The sequence below is a fragment of the Lactuca saligna genome, chromosome 2 (genome assembly GCF_052625555.1).
Source record: "Lactuca saligna cultivar CGN05327 chromosome 2, ASM5262555v1, whole genome shotgun sequence".
Classification (NCBI taxonomy): Eukaryota; Viridiplantae; Streptophyta; class Magnoliopsida; order Asterales; family Asteraceae; genus Lactuca; species Lactuca saligna.
This window is the reverse complement of record NC_136418.1, coordinates 177044547-177061764: the sequence shown is the minus strand read 5'-3', so window position 1 is coordinate 177061764 and position 17218 is coordinate 177044547.

Here is a 17218-nt window from a genome sequence, read left to right as displayed (position 1 = left end):
TCACCACTCCGGACGGAGGCTCACACTCTAAACATCAAGAAGATGATGCTACCACAAAACCTGGTCCTTCAACTCATCACAAGTCTCCTCCACAACAATGTCTCCGACGCTATGGCTAAAGTGTCATCAGTTGAAACATCTATAACACAACTGAACTCCAAACTGGATCAAAAAGTCTCCGGACTTGATGCAAAACTTGATACTATTCTCCAATCTCTCTCCTAACAGTCCGGACCATCGATTGCAGAAAGAGAAGCCCAACTTGATCAATTAATCTCCCTCCAGCTGAAGCGCACGATGGAAGAAGTCGACACTAAATACGACATTCTGGTTGATCACTACCTAAACAACATCACTTCAATGCTCAAAGTTCATGACAACTTGGTGGCTGCTACCAATGATCTAATCAAGCAGACCCACATTTGCCATGAGAAGCAAATTCAAAGATTGGATAAGGAAATTAAGTAAAAGGATGAGATAAACATGATCAATCAACAAGTCCTCATCAAACTATTTCGTTCAACTTTTAACATTGTTGATGTTCCGAACCGAAAATTTGATGAGATGATTGCTATCCTTAGCAGCACATTCAAGCACCTTTCTGAGTAAGCTCCCATTGCTGAAGCCTATGATAATCTCTTTCTTCAACTTACAACAGGCGTTCAGAAGGTCTTCTCCAAGTTTGATGATCTTAAGGACTCTCTATTGCTTTCACTGGTCCACCGGTTTACCGATGCAAGAGGGGGAGAAGGACCCAGTAAACTATGGAAACCTCCACTCAGTTCTCTTTCCGAGATGAAGAAGAGTCAAAATATGATGAAGTTCAGATTCTCTCCGTTTCTCCTTCCAAAAGCGACAAAGATGAAGGAAGTGAAGATGAATAGAGTATGTTCCTGATAACACTCCTAAGGGCATCCTTGCTCTTCAAGCTCCCAAGATGTCTATTCCGAAGGTTATTACTGATGAACAAAAGAGGATATGGTCCGTAGTTTCTTGTCCATCCTCTTTTCCAAAAGTTTTTTTTATCAAGCTATCAAAATGGCTAAGGTGAAAACTCTCCTGACCGTCCAAGCATTCCGGGCCACTTCTTGAGTACAACCTCCCATTCCGGATCCCATAATTGCTCCAATCGATCAAAGCTCTCCACTCCGGACCCCTAATGATATTCCAGAAGAACCACTTCCAAATCCTACTCTGGAATTCACGATTGATGAGAATCTGTAAGTCCCCAAAATGTCTGTGTATCAATCAGATCCGTTTGGTGGTACGGAATCCTGATCAAACGGATAATTCCGGATCAAAATAGAAGAAGAAAATGATGAATATTGTATTATTTGATGATTAGAATGTAGATCCAAATACAAGATTCACACACAACACACACTATTTTCTCTCTCTCTAGGCCGTACACTCCTTTTCTATTCATCAATCTACTCCTCACCCCTTACACCTATATTTATACATGGAGAATAGGGGCCTAATGGGTTTACGACCGTAAACGGGTTTACGACCGTAAACAGACCATCTGACCGTAAACTCATAAACATTACATAAAAATACAATTTCCTAGAAAAGTAAAGTATAAACCATATTTTTAACCTAACAATCTCCCTCTTGGTTTATAACTTTCTTTTCTAAATTGACCCAACAAGCCCCCCCTAAAAAGTAGCTGACTTTTCTTGTCAATCTTCATCGAGAGCTTGGCTTCAACATTAATCTTCAAATTCTTCACGACTTCAAGATGAACTTGATGAATCTTCAATGAATGACTTCATCTTGAGCAGTTGGGATTTTCTTCAGAATTTGACATTGAATGCACATTGGGTGAGGAGACTTCTTGTATTGATTCTTGAAAGATAGCGCTTTTAGTTTGAGAATCTTTAGAGAGAACATTAAAGAGACAAATCTTCTTGATCACTTCAGTAGGTTTAAGAGGACAACAGACTGATTGAGGAGGCTTCAATGCAATCCGTAAAAGAATCTTCAATTTTAGCTTCGCCCTGCTTCTGGAGTTGAAGGATTGAATGTCGAAAGAATAATCTTCATTTCTTGCTCCTTCAAATGAGAATTCTTCGATGCTCACAGATAAATCCTTGGCTCAGAAATCTTCGACACAAACTCCATGAGTCTCATCTGTGAGCATGGAGTTTGTGTCGAAGATTTCTGAGCCAAGGATTTACCTGAATTCACTTTCCAAGACAAAAAAAAAAAAAACCTTAGCACACAAATTAAAACAGAAACAAAAATATTTTTGGATTTTTGATTTTTTTGATTTTTTTATTGTTATTTTATTTATTTTATTTTATTTTAATTCTCCCCCTAAATTTGTGCATAGAGGAAAATTATGAACAAATTTAACAAAAACAAAAATATTTAGGATCAAAGTTGTTTAACAGCCCAATTCCACTTGTCAGTACCCTTATTTTGATGTTTTCGTCTGATCGATCGCTAGTATTGTGGTCCACTTAAGTACGAAACATTTGTGACAAAATTTGGACAATTTACGAATTACACGACATTTTTATCCCTTTTTCTTAAATAAATTTCCTTGGGACCATTTAGCTGACTAGAACCAGGGATATTGTTGTCCACCTAAATTGAGCAACGAGATCTACAGACAATCTGTATGTGTTCAATTTTTAATTGTACTAGAACGTGTTTCCCGATTCCTGATATGCCCCAACAATCAAGGACTTCCAGAATACTCCTTACTTCAGGTGAGCAGACAATTATTAAGAGAGAAGATAGATTTAGAATGCATATGCTATACATCCAGGTCGGATCTCTTCCAATCACGCAGAGGATGAAACATATGACTAAATGAAGTTTTAGAGGGATTAAGAAGAGAATGATGCATATACTGTGTACCAGGTCGGATTATGAGTCACGCAGATAAGACATTATGTGGCTAATAGATAGAAAGATTTGCATATAGAGAAGATGCAGAGAGATAGAATTGCATATGTTACAGTCTAGGTCGGATCTCTCGATCACGCAGAGGAGGCAACATGTGACTAACATACAGAAAGCAAGAAAATAACCTTCTATAGACCTAGCTTATCGGAATTCCCCAGTTACCCCATCAAAACCGGAATTAAGGACACAATCCGCACATAGAGGAAAAGTTAATCCACAGTTCTAGATACGGGTTCTTTTAATGTGAGCGGTAGATTCTCATGTATATCTCCCTGCGCAACCTATCTGAGCGTCGTAATGTCAGGCTAAACGGATCTAACTAGGTTAATGTTTGTCAAGTCCTTGAATTCCTTAAGTTCAACTCTCCCTGGTCAAGTCCATTTAAAATCTTTCGTACCTACCAGCGCATCGAGCACAAAGCGTAGACAATTCAATTTTTGTACGTTTCGCAAATTCAGACTGCCCATTATCACTTGATAATATCATTTCCTAACAATAACTACTAACGGAAAAGTATTTAGAAATCGAAAAATTGTGTTTAAAACGAATCATAGTAAGATAAACTCAGGAGTATAGAGAAGAAAATGCTAACCGTAATTTACCGATTGAATTTGCATCCAGAAGGTCTGAGAACACACGCATAATATCAGAAAATATCCAAAAATTCTTCATGTCATTAAGCACTAACCCCATTTGTGATCTCTTCCTTTCCTCATTTCTTGCAAGGACACATACTCTCAAACAATGTTCTGAGTGTTGTACAGTTGAGAGATGCCTCCATATCATGTGCCTGGAATAGCAACTACCAACAAACCGAAGTCTGATGATATGCCTCCATAGTTGCTCCGATACAGAGCGAGATCAGTTGGTCTCTGGAACACAGTCCGTTTTGAAACTAGGTTTACCTTTCTTATCCTTGCACGGTACTCTCTCCCATGACATATCCTGCTTATCACAAATAGAAGATGTAGAAATATTAGAAGCATTAGAAGATTTGGGAGAGTGAGCCTTTGGAACCCATTTGTAGTTGGATTTAACCCATTTCTTATTCGATCTGATGGGTGGCTCAGTGCTTGCTTTTGATCTTGATGTCGGCCGTTGAGATGACTTTGACCGAACTGGTATTTGTTTCACTGGAGCATCTCTTGGATTGGGCTTCTTGGCCAACATTTCCTTCTTGCCCTTGGGATTTGGTTCTTGGCCTTCTGCGCGTTCCAGTCACCATGGTCTGAACGTGACCTTGAGGGGTTTCTTTTGACGTATCTCCCTCTTGGCGCGTTCTGCCAGCCTTGTGCGTAGTAGGGAATGTATGCGTGATTTGGATAATTTCGGGCAATATGTGTAGGTGTTCCACAGTGAAAACATGTCTTTTTCTTCACTGTGAAGTTGTTTCTTCTTGCCCCGATGGCGTATCCTTGCCTTGTCTCTTATTGTTCTTACATGAACACTTGTAACAAGCACTCTGTTGCGCTGGAATTGGTGGCCTCTATTTCTCAACGATAGGTTTGTTAGGCGTAACAGAATTCGAAGCAACAGATTCTAAGTTTAAGGAGTCATTGGTTTGTTCATTAGTGTTCTCCTTGTTCTCATCTTCTGCTACTTTACCTGCACATGAAGTAGAAACATTAGTATTTTCAACCTGAATACCTCCTAACACAAATCTAGTTGATTTTCCGTATTAAAGATGTGCCTCCCTGTCAATTTCTTCTTGTATCATAGGGATGGATGTGTAGTTATAATTGAAAGGTGGAGGAACACTATCATACCCTATACCCTTGTTTTGATTATCTTTGAATTTTAATTGGGTTTCAAATAAGGACTCGACTGTCTGACATGACGCAATATAATTTTTGAAACTAACATATGTTTTTCCACACTTAATTTTCAAAGTGTCAAGTTCTTTAGTTATAGTAACAAGTTGTCTCTTAATATATTCATAATTTTCACACTTGTTTCTATACTCTTCCTGAAGCTTCCTAAAGTCTTTGGTTTTTGCTTCTAATTCAGCCTTCAGGGGTTTCTGTCCTTTCCTAAGTTGATATCTTTCGTATTTTAGGTCCTCGACTTCCCTTTTTAGCAAATCATTATGTTCACGAAGAATTTTAATCGTATCTTCACAAGATGGAGTACATGAAACTTCATTGGCTGGGATGTTTGTGGAAATTATTGTTTTTCCACATTTCAAAGCATCAAGTTCTTCAATTACCTCAATAATACTAAGACGATTGAGATCTTTTGTTTTTTTGATGACAACTACATTCATATCCCACGATTTCGAAAGTGAATTCAGTAGCTTTTTGTTTATCTCAAATTTGGTCAAGAATATCCCAACTATTTCATCTCAATAGTGACTGTGGTAAATCCTTGCAGCTGAGCCTCCATGGTTTCTCCGGGAATGTAGTTGAACATGTTGAAATTTGTCTTAACATATCCTGACAATTCTCTTTCATGTCTTCAATTCCCTTGTTGACCTAAAAGCCATTAAAAGCACTACTAGAAAGTAAAACCCTTTGACTACACATTACAAAAGTCAACCTTAAAAGTAAAATTTAAAAAGTCAAACTCAAAAGTCAAACTTAAAAGTCAAACCGAAAAGGCAAAATTTGAAATTTTAAAAATTAAACGAAAAAGTCAAAGTTTAAAGTGAAAGGTCAAACTTGAGAGTCAAAAACAAAATTTTAAGAAAAGAAAGGAAAGAAAATAAAATAAAATAAAAAAGTCAAAAATTAAAAACTATATTTTTATTTATCTATTTATTTATTTTATTTTAATTTAATTAATTTATTTTTTTAATTAATTTATTATTTATTATTTTTAATTTATTTTTTTATATATTTTGGATGAAAAAGGAAAATAAAAATAAAAGAAATTTAATTTTCGGGTTAAAAATGACAAAATTTCAAAATAAGGGCAACGAAAAATTAATATTTGTTTCAATTTTCGAAGGTTTGTAACATCTAGCAAGCTAGATCAACTGGTTAGGCGCCTTGCTGATGAACCGGAGGTCCAGAGTTCGAAATCCGGCACCTCTAAATGCTCTTCCTAATATTTATATACGAAGGTGAGGCTGCTGCAGCATAGCGAGGACGAAGCTGCGAGGCGCCAGACCGAGCCATAAACCCCGAGGCCGCAAACTCTGACCGTGAACTTCGAGGTCGTAAACTCCGAAACCGGCTGCTGCAGCGAAGCGAGGACGAAGCTGCGAGGCGCGAGACCGTGCCATAAACCCCGAGGCCGCAAACTCGGACCGTGAACCTCGGGCTGTAAACTCCGAAACCCTAACCGCCGCCGCCGAGAAACCCTAGCTGCAAACTGTTTACGGCCGAGAACACTTCAATGGCCGTAAACCCTTCAAAAAAATGATGTTTTTCACCATTTTTTCTCAAAAACTCGATCCATAACTCGTTTTTATGAAAAACGTGAAGAACAAACTCCCCTTATTTTTCAGAGATTTATCCAAAAACGCAAAAATCTTTCGAAAATAAGATCAAATAAGCTCCAAATCTGACAAAATTAACTGATACAATCCAAGCTCTGGTACCAATTGTAAGTCCCCAAAATGCCTATGTATCAATCAGATTCGTTTGATGGTGCGGAATCCCGATCAAATGGATGATGCCAGATCAAAATAGAAGAGAAGGAGATCTTGTATTATTTGATGATTAGAATGTAGATCCAAATACAAGATTCACACATAACACACACTCTTTTCTCTCTCTCTAGGTCGTACACTCCTTTTCTGTTCATCAATCTACTCCTCACCCCTTACACCTATATTTATACTTGGAGAATATGGGCCTAAAGGGTTTACAGTCGTAAATGGGTTTACGACTGTAAACCTGTTTACGGCCGTAAACAGACCATCTAACCGTAAACTCATAAACATTACATAAAAATACAATTTCCTAGAAAAGCAAAGTATATAAACCATATTTTTAACCCAACAGAATATGAAGTTGGTCATCTCTGCACTTCAAAAAGACAAAGGCAAGAAACCAATGACAATCGAACAACCAACTCTGCACTCGAGACCTCCTCTCAAACAAAAACATGGAAGGTCTCAAGAGGAAATAAATCAAACACTTGAAGAAAGCATCCGAATCCAGGCTCTGAAAGATAATCCTGACCCAATGTGTGGGATATCTCCTATTTGCCGTGAAGGCATCCTTCAGAGTCACGAAATCATTTCAGTCATGGCCTATGACATTCCTACGAGTCACTTTGAGCAACTCGATCTTCTTCTCTCTCCCTACAGCAAGTATTACACCAAGTTCGCTTCACTTCATCCCACAGATCCTCCTGAAGTGATCATTCGAACAGAAAGAGAAATACTTGATACTTTCTACTCTAAGAACGCAATGTCATTCAAGGAAGTGTGATCGAAGAAGAAGATTAATCAGGTCAATGGCTTCGGAAGAAAAATCCTTGTGAAGTTTGAACTACACTGTCCGTTGTTCCGTTTTCACATTCTCCGGAACAAGCCAATTCCCAGGACAGTTACTGATGCGGATTTCCCTTCAATGAATCCGAACGACATTCTTACTTTGACCGCCTACTTCAGAGAAAATCAAAGGGATGACCTTAGTATGGGAGCTTATCATGCTGCACTAAGCTTCCTGAAAGATTACGTTGCAGAATTCAGCCGAAGAGATTATGAACTTGCCTATCTTTACAGAACTGAAAAATTTGTACCTAAGATTGATTTGATCCTTCCGAAAGCTGAACTCCTTGCAGATGGTCCTATTAAAGAGCATGTTCTAGGGTTTCTCTACACTACAAAAAAAAAAAAAGAAAAAAAAAACAAGAAGGACTGCTTCCGAGTCCTGGACAAACACCTGATTCCTACCAAAGCTCTAAAGAAGTTTATTTCACGTGCATCCAAGACTGATGCTCCGGAACATGTGAAGGCAAAGTTTGTGAGTCATCTGGCATGGGACATTGAAGTCTGCGAATGGTTGTTTTGGGCCTACACCTTTATCAAGGAAGAAAAGATATAAGCTTGTTGGATTGCTAAGTTCACTTAGGGGGAGATTGTTGGAACCTGAAAGAGAACATCTAGCAATCCCAAGTACATATTCCGAAGTATGTTGGTTCCAAAGTGAAAAGTGCTCCGAAACCTGTCCGGAGCTGAAGAGAAGAAGAGGAAGAATATTATGAAGAGGAACACATTCCGGAGTGACTCTCACGTCCGGAATGCTTACTGATCCGGAAGAACATTCTTTTTGTCTTTTGTAATTAATTATCCTTGTATTGATGTAACGTTACATAGGACTTAGCCTTTTGTTATATTAGACAATCAGAATGTTAGAAATAGTTCTATTGTCCAGTCCGATGTAAGTTACTTAGTTAAATCATTGTAACATTCTCTCCTATATAAAGGAGCATTCAATACAAGTAAAACACGGATCTTTTGCTCAACTTTTGGCATTTACTTTGTTATCTCAAATCTTTTTCAAACATTCTTCTTGTTCTTCATTTATTAGATTTACCTTGATCATTTACTTTTATTCTTCATTTAATGTCTTGATCATTTGTTGAATATAATATCTACGACTTGATTGGTCTTTCCAGTCTAGACGTGAACTTCTTGTAGTAAGCAGACATTGATCTTAAGCATTCATTCAAGGTTTGTATTCTCAAACCTTGTCCCTGCGCAACTGATCAAATTCTAGTTCTCACAATGAATCACATGTTAATCACAAAATCACATATGAATAACATGTGATTCACATATAAATTACATGTGATTCACATGAAAATTACATATGAACCACATGTATATCACTAATAAATCACATATGAATTATATGTGATTCACATGTAAATCACTAGTAAATCAAATATGATTTACATGTGATTCACATGTAATTTACATATGAATCACATGTAATTCTGATGTAAATCACAAGTGAATCACATACGAATTACGTGTCATTCACATGTAAATCACTAGTGAATCACACATGAATTGCATGTGATTAATATGTAAATCACAAGTGAATCACACATGAATTACATGTGATTCACATGTAAATCACATGTAATTTTCATATAAATCACGTGTAATTCACATGTAAATCACAAAATCACATATGAATTACATGCGATTCACATGAAAATCACTAGTAAATCAAATATTAATTATATGTGATTCACATGTAATTTGTATATGAATCACATGTAATTCACATGTCAATCACAAGTGAATCACATACGAATTACGTGCGATTCACATGTAAATCACAAGTGAATTGCACATGAATTGCATGTGATTCACATGAATACCATAAGTGAATCACACAAGAATTGCATGTGATTCATATGTAAATCACAAGTGAATTACGTATGAACTACATCTATATGTACACATATATTTTGTGTAAGTGTTATTTGTTAATTATTTTTTAAAATTTTCTTGCGAATTTCACATTTGAATATTAAAATATACAATTATTTGGGAATATCACATTATATAATCAAATGTGAATTTTACATGATATATACATATGCATTTTTGTGTGTGTTCTTGCATTAATCATTTTTTTTTTTAAATTTTATTGTAGATTTGTAAGAATTTGTGGAAAATATTGAAGAGGTAGAAAGTAATAAATTGAAGAAAATATGAAAATCATGACACGAAGACATGAAAATGCTTTGAAATTTTGTAGCATTTTTTTTCATATTTTCTTTTGTATCGAATCCAATACGTTTACTTTTGTGTTTATGGATTAGTAAATAAAAATGAGTTTGTTTTTTTTTTTTTATAATTTACTTACGAATATTATATTATAAGAAATATATGTATATGAAATTGAGAAAAATATGAATATAATACATCTCAAACATTAATTTTTTTATAAGAAAATTATAGTTTTTTTTTTTAAATATTATAGTTTTTTTTTTTAAATTGTTGATTTTTACAAATTACTATTTATAAAAAAAAAAACTTACAATTTGTTTTAAGTATTTTTTTCATTTTTTTTAAAATACATGTTTTCTAGAAAAACATAAAAAATCTGCATTTTTGAAAAATCAATTATTATTTTTATAAAAAAAATCCGAAATTTTTATTTATTATGTTAATTTTTAGACATTTTTATTAATACTTCCAATAAAATAAAAAGTTAAACATTAAATGAGATTGGTAAGATGACGATAATCTCCTTAATGAGCTAATTTTGATCTAACACTCCACCTTTAGTTCTCGGGTTCTTAGAAAACTATGAGTTCTTAACGGATCACACACACACATACACACAGATATATATATATATATATATATATATATATATATATATATATATATATATATATATATATATATATATATATATATATATATATATATATATATATATATATATATATATATATATAGGGGAGTGTTCAATCGAGAACATTTTCCTCTCAAGAACATTTGAGAACAAAGTTGGACCACACAAATTTTTAATTAAAATTATAATGTAATATGTATATAAATCAAAAAATAGTTATAAACAAATAAAAAATCCACTAACTAACACCACTCATCACCCAACAAACACCACCCACCACCGCCACCCGCCACCACCATCCGCTACCACCAACCACCACCCATCACTACCCACCACCATCAACACCACCACCACCACCCGCCACCACCATCACCACCCACCACTATCACCACCTAACCACCACCACCACCCACCTCCACCTCCATCACCCATCACCACCGGCTGTCAGCACCACCCACAACCACTACCCACCACCCATTACCATCACCGACCACCACCACCCACCATCACTACCCACCACCACCACCACCCACCAACCACCACCCACCACCAACAACCATCACCCGCCACCACCACCACCACCTACCACCCAACCACCACCACCCGCCGCCACCACCCACCTCCACCACCAATCACCACCGCCTGCCACCACCACCAACAACCACTACCTACCACCCATAACTACCCACCACCACCAACACCAACCACTACCCACCACCCACCCACCATTACCAGCACACACCACCACCCATACTAACCACCACCAAACACCACCACCACCACCTTCTACCCATCATTACCCACCACCAACAACCACCACCCATACTACCCACCACCAACTACCACCCATAACTACCCACCACCACCAACCACTACCTACTACCCATCACTACCCACCACCCACCACCAGTAAGCACCACCCGCCACCACCACTCATCACTACCCACCACCACTACTCATCACTACCCACCACCACTACCAACACCCATCACTCGCCGCCACCACCCACCTCCACCACCCATCTCAACCTCCCGCCACCACCACTAACAACCAGTACCTACCATGTAACACCGTAAATTTCAAAACAATTTTTCATTTAAAAATAATCGTTTAATTCTTAAAAACACTCTTCTTAAAATCCAAATCGTAATTGAATTACAAAACATAACTCCATTTTCACTTGCATAATAAACCAGGATCCTCAAAACATGACTTTTTCTCTGGTGTGTACAATCGAGTCGGTGCCGTCCCGTGATCCTGAGAGAAACCTGAAACACATAACACAAAACACTATAAGCACGAAGCTTAGTGAGTTCCCCAAAATACCACACATAACACATATTAGCCACTCGAGGCTATAACTCTATGGGTCCGTGGACCCTACTCTGTGAACCTTCTGGTTCTAACTCTGTGAACCTTCCGGTTCTAACTCTGTAAACATGCACAACATAAATCACATAGAAATAATGCAGTACAACACATAACATACATAGCATACAAATACTCTGTCACATAACTCTGGTTACCTACTCAAGGTAAAGTATAGTGAGAAGACTAACCTCGGGTATCTCAGTAAATCTCTGACTCGGTAACTCTGGTCTAGCCCCTGCCTAATCACATGAAATAAATACTCTAATTAATACAACTCTCAGGGCTAGGCTAATCTCTTCCTCTCAATACATCCTCTAGGAAGGGTAAAAGACTATCCTACCCTTCCGATGACTCTAAAAGTTCAAACATTGACTAATCCCTAAAAGTCAACGAAGTCAACGGTCAACCTTGACCAAACTTGCCGAGTGTGCAATTGTGACTCGATGAGTCCACACATGCTCTTTCACTCTCCTAGTCTTCATTCGAGTCACTGAGTCAACCTCAACTCTGCAAATCATCACTGATCGCAATCTGTGAAATGTCCTGACCCAACTTGCCGAGTCCGGCTCCTGACTCGGCGAGTACCATCGTGCACTCTGTCCTCTAGATTCCCTCTGACTCACCGAGTCACTTCCCTAACTCAGTGAGTCACCAACAGTGTGATTATCGGGAAAACCCTCGTCCTACTCGTCGAGTCGGCTAAAGGACTCGGCGAGTCCATGCCATGCTCAAGCTGAACTGACCTCTTGAGGTCAGATCTGCTCCTCTAAACCATAGATCCAGCTTTCCAAGGCATTATAATCACGTAAATCTAATATCTTGGTGCACATGCAAAGGCTCAAAGGTCTTATTTGAAGATATGGCCTCTAAAATGACACCCTAAGTTCATTACCTCCATTAATACCCATAAAGCTCAAGGGTAAAGGGTCTCTGGACCTCTTTGGGTCCAGATCTACAACACCAACACGAGAAGGGACCAATTACTCCATATAACCATCCTCTAATAGGGCTAAAAAGCCCTAACTCTAAGAATCACATCATAAACTGAAGGAGGGTTCGAATGAATACCTTAAAATGGAGTCTCTGAGCTCTGGAATCACTAGATTAGCACCCTCTTCAACCTTCTCTTGTCTTGGTCCTATTCTATTTGCAAAAACACCAACAAAGATCAAGAAATAGCTCCTTTCCCTCTCACAAACGCTCTAGCACACTTAGGGTTTCTCTCTAGGGTCTGGTAACCGCAAATGATGGCCATAAGGCCCTTTAAATAGGCCCTAAACCCGAGGAATTAGGGTTTCATTAAACAGCGTAAACTCGCCGATTCCAGTCGTTCACCCGGATAATGATTCGCGTCTCTACTCGGCGAGTCTACGCATCAACTCGCCGAGTCCTTCCATAAAACTTGAAATTCAAAAGAATAAATATAATTCCTGAAATTCCGGATGTTACAATTCTCCCCCACTTGAATCAGACTTCGTCCTCGAAGTCTCATCCTTGAAATAACTTCGGATGTTGCTCACGCATCTCCCGCTCTGGCCCCCAAGTCAAGTCGGATCCTTTCCGATGTTGCCATTGAACCTGCACCAGCGGCACCTCCTTGTTCCTCAGAACCTTGATATCCCGATCCATAATTGCCACTGGTCTCCACGTAGTTCAGGCTCGCATCCACCTGAATGTCCTCTAACAGCACTACCACCGACTTGTCGGCTATACACTTCCTCAGCTGAGACACATGGAAGGTATTATGAATCCGCTCCAACTCCGCAGGTAACTCCAAGCAATACGCTACCCTGCCCACCCTCGCGATCACTCTGAATGGCCCAATATATCGGGGCCCTAGCTTGCCCCTCTTCCTGAATCGAATCACTCCTTTCCAAGGAGATACCTTCAGGAGAACATAATCACCGACCTGGAACTCAAGCTCGGATCGTCGCCTATCCGCATAACTCTTCTCGCGACTCTGGGCAGTCAATAACCTCTGCCTGACCTGGTGTATCTGCTTTGTCGTTTGAAGCACGATTTCCGTGCTACCCATCACTCGTTGCCCTACCTCTCCCCAACAAATGGGAGTCTGACACTTCCTCCCATACAACAGCTCAACGGGTGGCATACCAATGCTCGAATGATGGCTGTTGTTGTTGGAGAACTCCGTCAAGGGAAAATACGTGTCCCAACTTCTGCCAAAATCCAACACACATGCTCGGAGCATGTCCTCGAGCGTCTGAATCGTCCGCTCGCTCTGTCCGTCAGTCTGTGTTTGGTATGCTGTACTAAAATGCAGCCTCGAACCCAACTCCTCATGAAATTTCTTCCAAAATCTGGAAGTGAAACGCACATCTTGATCTGACACAATCGAGATCGACACCCCATGCCGCGATACCACCTCTCTCACATATATCTCTGCCAACTTCTCCGCAGAAGAACTCTCACTAATGGCAAGAAAGTGAGCGAAGACCTCGTGTCCCAAAAACATTGGTCTCATGACTCACCCTATGCCACGCGCGAATACCATTTCCCAATTTCCTCATGTTGTGACAAACACAATTCAACTCAACTCAAAATATAATAATTCCCGAGAGAGAAGGAGACCCCTGTCCCACCCCTTGCCTAACTACCAAGCTCCAACAACTCGATACTAGGCTACTCGAGCCTAAAACTCCTCTACATCATACTCTGATCGGAGAACACTTCATCATCACACACTCTTGCCGCCTAGAATACTACGGCTCCTCAAAATCACCAAAAGCTTCTGACTAGTGAGTACTACGGCTCCCCGTAGCATCACAACACCCTCTAACCAGTGAATACTACAGCTCCCCGTAGCATCAGAACATCCTCTGACTAGTGAATACTATAGCTCCCCATAGCATCACAACATCCTCTGACTAGTGAATACTCTAGATCCCTGTAGCATCACAACACTCTCTGACTAGTGAATACTACAGTTCCATGTAGCATCATAACACTCTCTGACTGGTGAATACTACGGCTCCCCATAGTATCACAACACTCGCTCCCATAACCCCATAATCTAAATCTCATACTACACCACACTATATCTACTAGCTCATGCTTCGCGGACTATCATAGTTATCTACACACACTTTCCCCAATTATGCATCATAAATTATGACGACAATCGTCATAATAAAATACCTCTTTCTTCAGAAAATCCACATTCTTAGATAATCCTTCCTGGTGACAACTCCCAAGGCTCCCACTGGAACCATAGATACTTGATACACCACAAGTCGTCTCAACTCAAGATTCTTGAATAACTTCGAAATCAAGATATCATACTCGGATACCTAGGAACACCTCAACAGAACATCACAAGATCCTACCACAACCATTGATCTCCTGCCCCAAGCATTATATAGATACAATAATACATTACCTTTGAACCCCATAATTAGATCTTCATTTTTCCCAATGCGCAACTTCGGTGTATCCAATTACTCAATTGGAACACGAGAAAACGCTAACGCTATGGAATACGCTGATAATTCTCCGAAACCCTTTTTCCTACCGCTCAAAATTCAAGCAAGAATACGCATACCGACTCGGGAGTTGGCTGCTCAATCATTCTCTACCTACTTGCAACGACACTGACCACTACCAGGTTCCTGACCATTGACCACCTGCCGTGGAGACATTCATCCTTCTCAAACAAGTACTTCCAGCATTAGCTCACTCTGACCCTTTCCTCGATCACCAATAACTCTGGTCTCATGAATTCTTACCGCAAATATCTATACCCCACTTATAACCGTTCTTGACAAATCTCTGCTTTCTTCCATACGGTACCCAGTTCTTCCCCACTTAGGGTTCGAACCATCACCAATTGGCACACAACCATCCCACAAACTATTTTCACCAGCAAAATCGCACGTGCCCCTGGAAAGTGCTACGCAACGCCCGATAATCCCCTTTAAGGAAATCAATTGATCTCATATACTCTGAACCTCAGATGAAATCCTCAAGAACTTCTCATCACAACTGCCTCTAGTTGTTCCAAGTCTCGTACCAATCCAATACCAAACGACTCAACTATCTAATAACATCACTGGCTCATAGACTGAACCACGAAATCATTATACTCCCCCACCTCAACTCATCAACCAATGTTCCAACACCTGGATCATCCCAAGAACAGGGACCCACTCCCATATTCAATACCCAACATAGATAGAAAAACCACTGCACTGATAAACTCGACTGGACTCCCCACTGATATCACTACAATACTCCCTACTATACTCAAATAGGTTTAACATGGTCCTCGACTATCTCAGTCCCAACTGACTATCTGCTCATGATAAATCACTGCCTCGTGGCACACATGCTGCCTGATACTCTGGTGGAAAATCATCATCAATGACAACCTGCAGGGTTTACCCCTAAACCCTAAAACTTAAACATCATGCTCCTCATGGTTTGCACACGAACATAAATAGCACCACCCAGGTCATAGAAGGTGACATATCCTCTATCGACTGATTGCTCACCTCAGACCAAAATTTTCCCCTCCCTCTGACTCCTTACCAAAATACTCTGAAAGGCTCTCGGCCTCCCTCTCAAGGGACGCATCTTCGAACTCAATCATGACCAGATAATCCGGAGAACCACAAGCATTATTCACTACGAACCATGGTACTCATCCCATGAAATCTCTTCTCAATATGCTCCAGTGTATGGTACCCGAACCATAGCATCACTCCTCCATATGTTCCGATGTATGGTACTCGAACCATAACATCATTCCTCCATCCACTCCAATGTATGGTACCCGAACCATAACATCACTCCTCAATCTGCTCTGATGTATGGTACTCGAACCATAACATCACTCCTCAATCTACTCCGATATATGGTACTCGAACCAGAACTCCTCAATCCGATCCGATGTATGGTACTCAAACCATAACATCACTCCTCAATCCGCTCCGATGTATGGTACTCGAACCATAACCTAACTCCTCAATCCGCTCGTTAGAACCTTCAGAATACTCCCTGTATCAAGTATGGGTCCTCTGCTTTTAGTAGTACGGGCCCATACTACCTGCCACATCTACCCATACTTTCCACACGGACTATCCCAGAGCTCCTAAGTAGCTGCTCGACCTTCTCGTTCACCAATACCGTCGCACGTACTCGCTCTCCAGCGAAATTCTCTACTCTGCCAGCGCACTCATCTGGCTAAGGTTACTCCCTAGGCTCTTCCTAGATTCCCACACTTTTCTGCCATCAGCTGCTGAAGAGCTCCTAATGACGCCAACCATCTACCTCCTTAATATCGTCATATTCACTTAGTAGCTGACTCTCATCATTGAGAGCTCCACAAAGCACGAAGCAATCAGCATTCGGGCATTGAAGCATCCCCTTCAGCACGAAAAACCTCCGTAGGTTATTATCCACTCGCTTTCCTCATACGTGATGGATATCACTGAACTCTAACAACTCCGCCCCACGTGGGCATCTGGCTACCCTCTCGGCAAGCTCCTCATATGCATATATAGATATCTCTTCCATATTACTCCCCTACTCGAATCCCCTAAAAATAAATTTCTTGTTGGACACTCTCGCTCAACACATACTGAAAAGCACATCACATATATCAGCAACCCTAGGCTAAGGCATCACAAATCAGGCCACTC